This window comes from Scyliorhinus canicula, chromosome 18, assembly GCF_902713615.1.
Source record: "Scyliorhinus canicula chromosome 18, sScyCan1.1, whole genome shotgun sequence".
Classification (NCBI taxonomy): Eukaryota; Metazoa; Chordata; class Chondrichthyes; order Carcharhiniformes; family Scyliorhinidae; genus Scyliorhinus; species Scyliorhinus canicula.
This window is the reverse complement of record NC_052163.1, coordinates 42,630,988-42,637,338: the sequence shown is the minus strand read 5'-3', so window position 1 is coordinate 42,637,338 and position 6,351 is coordinate 42,630,988.

The window sequence follows — 6,351 nt, the reverse complement described above, 5'->3', positions numbered from 1 at the left end:
GCAAGCAATTAGAATGGAAAGATGCAATGTATTTTGTGGTTTGCGGGATCAATATTCCCTGGATCTGAAAGTGCAATTGCAGGACAGGGACGAGTAACAAGAAGTAGACATACAGAAGAAGAATGTATACGGAGATGCAGTTAATGGTAATCGTTGACTGTCACTCATAAAATTAATCATTTTCACCATGAACAGATTTATTTATGCAGCTCTGCAACTCACAACTGTGTACTATGGGCATGATTTAATGGAAATGAAACAGAGTCCTGTGTCGAGTGCATTTAGCCGGATGTTTCCAACAGCCCTTCTATCAAACAGGACAATTTCGGGGCCTCGGCAAGGAATGTCCGGCTGAGGAAGCACTCAGTCCCATTTCCTGCACTAACAAGCTCCGTTTGCCAGTGCAGGAAGAGATCAGGGCACCATTTAAAAATGGGGCCCTGATCTCGAGACCCTCCGACGGTGGCCTCTGGATTCCCCAACACCCCAACTCATAGATCATAGAATTTACAGTGCAGAAGGAGGCCATTTGGCCCATCGAGTCTGCACCAGCTCTTGGAAAGAGCACCCTACCCAAGGTCAACACCTCCACCCTATGCCCATAACCCAGTAACCCCACCCAACACAAAGGGCAATTTTGCACACTGAGGGCAATTTATCATGGCCAATCCACCTAACCTGCACATCTTTGGACTGTGGGAGGAAACTGGAGCAGCCGGAGGAAACCCACGCACACACGGGGAGGATGTGCAGACTCCGCACAGACAGTGACCGAAGCCGGAATCGAACCTGGGACCCTGGAGCTGTGAAGCATTTGTGCTATCCACAATGCTACCGTGCTGCCCTATAAGGAGGTCATTATGCCCCCCGGATCCCATCTCATAAGGACAGAGCATCCCCGGGCCCAATTCCTGGCATGGGTAAAATGCAACCCAGGCACGCCAGCCTGCACCCTGGTAATGTCTGGGCACCCTGACAGTGGCAATCAGGTGGCACTGCCAGGGTGCCAGGGTACCTACCACCCTGTTCAGAGCCCGACCATCCAGGGGCCCCTGACCGCCTGGGAGAAGCCCAAGTGTCAGTACACCTCATCCACATTGGTAGAGTGCTAACCGGCGCTGGCTCGAGGTTTCCAAGGCGCTGGGGTAGATCCCACGCCTTGGGTGACTCTGGAAAGGCATATTAAAGTGTGCTTTACTGCATGCTTTAATATGGAGATTTAGGTCCTGCCCATTGTGGGCAGGATCCAGAAGGCGACGTCTCGTGAGATCTCATTAAATCTCATGAGGCATAGCATGCCAGGTAAATCTCGTGAGAGGCCTCTCACAAGGTTTACCAGCCGCATTGCTTCCAGAGCCGGACGTATCGTGTCCAGTATATTTTGCGATAAGGAACACGTTGTGGTCCAGCTGCAAAGATACATTAAGTGGCTTCAACTCTGTTGAATATGAAGCTTAATAGAGTCAGATGGGCACAAAGGCATGTCCAGTATCACTTCTGTATTCTGTAATAATAGTGGGTTGCTTAAATCTTCTGTTGTCTAATATTTAACATTTACACTAAAATTGGCAGAGGCGTAGGTAGTCTAGATATTGACAAATTTTATTGCAGGCCATATTTTGAAAGAGAAATAAAAAGACTTCCATTTATATAACGCCTTTCATGATCTCCGGACGTTCTAAAGCACGTTAAGTACATGAAGACTCCAACCTCTGAATCAGAAAGTTGTGGGTTTCGTCCAATAAACAGATTGGCAGGCTAGACAGGAAAGACTTGTTTCCCCTCGCTGAGGGATCAATTGCCAAGGGCCACCAATTTAAGGTGATTGGTAGAAGGATTAGAGGGGACATGAGAAAAATCTTTTTCACCCAGAGGGTGATGGGCATCTGGAATTCACTGCCTAAGTTGGTGGTTGAGGCTGAAACACTCAACTCATTTCAAAGGTATCTGGATCTGAATCTGAAGTGCTGGAACCTACAAGGCTACAGACCAGGTGCTGGAAAGTGGGATTAAAATGGACAGCTAGTTTATTTTTTCTCTATTTTGGCCAACTCAGGCCTGATGGGCTGACTGGCTTCTTCCTGCACCATAACCTTTCTTTCGTTCGATTTGAGTACAGAGTCTAGGCTGACAAACCCAGTGCAGAGCTGAGGGAGTGCAGCATTGTTAGAGGTGTCCTCTTTCAGACGACCTATTAAGCTAAGATCAACATCTGTCCTCCTCAGTGAAGCTAAATGATCTAATTTACTATCTGAAGAAGGCAGAGAAATTCTTCCCAATGCCCTGCTTAATATTTATCCCTCAATCAACAGCAGAGGAGGCCATGAAATGTAAGGGTAACAGCTGAGAGGAGCAGCTATAAACCAGAGGTGAAGAGGCTGTGACACGAGGTGATGAAGTGTGGGAGAAACAGTGAGCACAAACCTCTCTGTGACAAAATCTGAATCTGAAGAAGCAGTATCAGACGAACAGTGAAAGTTGAGCAATGAAAGCCAAGTGTTTAACTGATTACATAATCAAGTTAAGTGTCTAATTAAGGGATGAGATCTAAGGGGATGAAATTAAAGTGAACTAAATAGGAGATACCCATTAAGGATTTCAAATTTTGTTAAATTATACTTCAGGAAATAATAAAACAAGTATGTTTAGAAGTTAAATTATCTGGGCAAATTAATCTGCAATCAAGCTAAATTCATCTATTAAATAAAATCTAGACCTTAAGTAATTGTATTAAGTCTAAAACTAGATATATACTAAAAATAATTTAAAAATAGAAACCAAATACAGACTATGTGGTGTGACTGTAACAGGTGGATATGGTGAGTCATTGGCCACTGGTTGGATGTGCCAGTCCCATCGCAGCTTCTGTATGGCTCGCCCAATCTGCCGCTGGGGAACCCACCACGTCGGTCAACTTCGAGAGGACCTGAAGGTGCCGCCAGCGGGAGGGTCATGGTTGACGTTTCAGGTTTGCAGCGTTGCAGACTGGCAGGGTCAGGAAGCGGCCGTTAATTGGCCAATTCATTGGTTTAATTGTTGGCCCGCCTTCGGTCGACGGGCAGCCATGCCACTGATGTTGCCACAAATGAGAATAGTCCTCGGCAGCAGGAAGACTCCCATCTGACCCCTGTCTGCCACCATTTATGAGGCCTCTCCTCCCTGGCCTGTCTGCAGAGAGCTGGTTAAATTCAACCCCATGTGCCCAAATGGGATAGACAAAGAGAGCTATCTGGGGTTACAGATTCATAAATCACTTAAGGAAGTGATATAGGTTAATAAGGTCATTAAAAAGCAACAAAACACACAGTACATTTTAAGCGGGGTACAATAGGAAAGCAGAGATATTGGCGGTGGGGGTGGAATCAACGGGAAGTCGAGAAAGACAGAAACCCTTCCCATTGTGTTAAACTTGTATTAAACTTTGGTTAGAAACCACGTGGAATGTTGTGAACAGTTCTGCTCTTCATTTCCTAAAATTAATATACCAGCACTGAAAAAGCTGCAAAACATCTGGGAGGTTATACCTATCATAAAGAGTCATAGAGTTTTTACAGCAAGGAAAGAGGCCCTTCGGCCCATCGTGTCTTTGCCAGCTATCATGAAGCTATTTATCCCAATCTCATTTTCTAGCACTGTGGCTCGTGGCCTTGTATGCTTCGGCATTTCAATTGTTCATTTAAATGCTTCTTAAATGTTGTGTGGGTTCCCGCCTCGACCAGCCTTTCAGTCAGTGGGTTCCAGGGAGGCGATGGTATTGTCACTGGACTAGTAATCTAGAGACCCAGAATAATGCTCTCGGCACCAGGTTCAAATCCCACCACTGCAGATGGTGGAATTTGAATTCAATAAAATATCTGGAATTAATAGTCCAATGACGACCATTGTCGGTTGTCGTAAAAACCCACCTGGTTCACTAATGTTCTTTAGGGAAGGAAATCTGCTGTCCTTAAACTGGTCTGGCCTACATGTGACTCCAGACCCACAGCAATGGCAATTAGGGATGGCCAATAAATGCTGGCCCAGTCTCATGAACAAGTAAAACAAGATTCGTGCCACCCTCTGGGTGAAAAGAGGTTTCCTCAAATCCCCTCTAAATCTCCTGCCTCTTACCTTAAATCTATGCCCCCTGGTTATTGACCCCTCTGCTAAGGGGAAAAGTTCCTTCTTATCCACCCTATCTAGGCCCTTCATAATTTTGTATACCTCAATCTGGTCCCTATTCAGCTTTCTCTGTTCCAATGAAAACAACCCCAGCCTATCCAGTCTCTCTTGATAGCTGAAACGCTCCATCAGGCAACGTCAGGACAGATTGAACAGGTTGCAGCATTCTTCTTCAGAAAATATATGACTGAAATGTGACCTAATAGAGATCTTTAGGATTACAAAAGGATTTTCTAGGGTAGATGTAAAGAAGATGTCTCTACTGGAGAGAAATACAAGCCACAAATAGGGCAGCCACTATTACATTCAACAGGGAATTCAGGAGAAACCTGTTTGCATTGGGAGTGGTTAGAATGTGGAACTGACTAACACCAGGAGTTGAGGCAAGTATCACAGATGCTGAGTAGAAGCTACATAATAACACAAGGAAGAAAGGAATAATAGGGAGAACATATCATCATCCCGAATGATCTCAGTGATGCTGGATACTACAGGCTCTATCATAGCCAGCTTCATGATGCAGAACACCATCTCCTCCATTGAGCTCAGGGGACAAAGTCTTGCATGGTCGCTGCTACTTCTCTGTTCCTTGGTTGTATTTTGTGCTCTTTTTCCGCGAGAGAGAGAGAGAGCAAAATGACAGGGAATGTGTGTTGCACTGCGTTTTGCTGATGTGCCTGCCGTAGCTGAATAGCTGGAGGCATTTGGAGACAGCGAGAGGTTGGTGTGGGTGGGCAACACTGGAAGAAATGTGAGGGTGAGTGGAGTATCTGAATGTTAGGCCTGAGCCTTGATTGTGAGGGAGTACTGAATTTGTGAGTGATGTGGGCTATGGTTCGTTGAACAGCATGAAAAGTTGGTGGTGTGTTTGAGTATGACATGTTTCATGAACTTGCATTCATTGACCTTGATCGGCGTTGTGAGATCATTGAACTTCTTTCGGCATGCTGGCAGGTCCTTTAAATCAGACTGTTCAAGCTCATCTCTCGGGCAGGCCTTGAGGGCCACTTGGAGTGCCTTGGAAACATGGCCTGTCTCTTCCTGTTCACCTCCATGACTAAGTTTTCTCGTGCTGATTGCAGAATCGTGGTGCCTACTCTCTACTCTGGTATTCCATTTCTATTTTCTCCATTTGCAGCAGTTACAGTTAGCACCAGCCTATTTTGATTCAGTGCAGTTTACTTTTAAGACCGACAGACTGTACTTAAGAGCTGGAGGTTAATTATAACATGTACCAATCTCGCACCCTGTTGAGCTTGCAGCCAGCCAGCAGCACAGGTCACTGTGGTCTGCACGCAGAAATCATGGCAAGGAAGGGGCGGCATTAAGTTTGTGTGATGCTGCCTTAATGGGGGATGGGCACAAAGCAGATTGTGAATCGTGGCCAGCTCGCCTGTAAACAGGGCTTAATAAACTTCTCCCCCATTTTACACTTAAACCTTTTAGTTTGCGGCTGGCAAGGTAATAATAGGAGACAGATCAACAAGGGCATTATTGACACTGATGACATGAATTTGTATCGATCTTTAGCTAAATTGCAATTTAAAACTGTTGACAGCAATAATGGATGGGTAGAGAAGGGAGGTTTGCATTTCAATTTACACTATTGCTGAATGGTTGTTAACCTGGAACATCCCCAATTCAGAATTTACATCATTACCTAATTAGCAGTCAATGCAGTTTGTGGATCAGGAGGAGGAGATGGAGGCATCTGCTACTGCAAAACCAGACCGGCATTCATGGTAACTGCTATTGGACTCGTCATCTTCCATCTATTTGAAATGCTCAAACTTCAATTTGGAAGCTGTAATCCTATTTAATTACTGATTGGTATCTGATGGCATCTGTGCAAATGCCATCCCAGTAAGAATGACTAAATTAGCCATTTGCAGGATTTATACAGAGAACAATAGTGGCTGGGAGTAATTACAAACCTGTAACCTAATCCAAGTTTACAGATGATTTTGTACACTGCAAGAGCTCTCTTTGTGGTCCTAAAATTAGATCATACCATTGATCATACTCTTTATTTTCTGCTTTTTACAAATATGGATTCATTTATATTCACATGAAAGTGAATGGTGTAATTATTCATTGTTTCAGCTCTTCTATTCATGCCATGCAATGCCCCACACCCTGTGCAGTAGAAATCCTTGCTAAGTAATAACACTTTACCTGAAAATATTTATA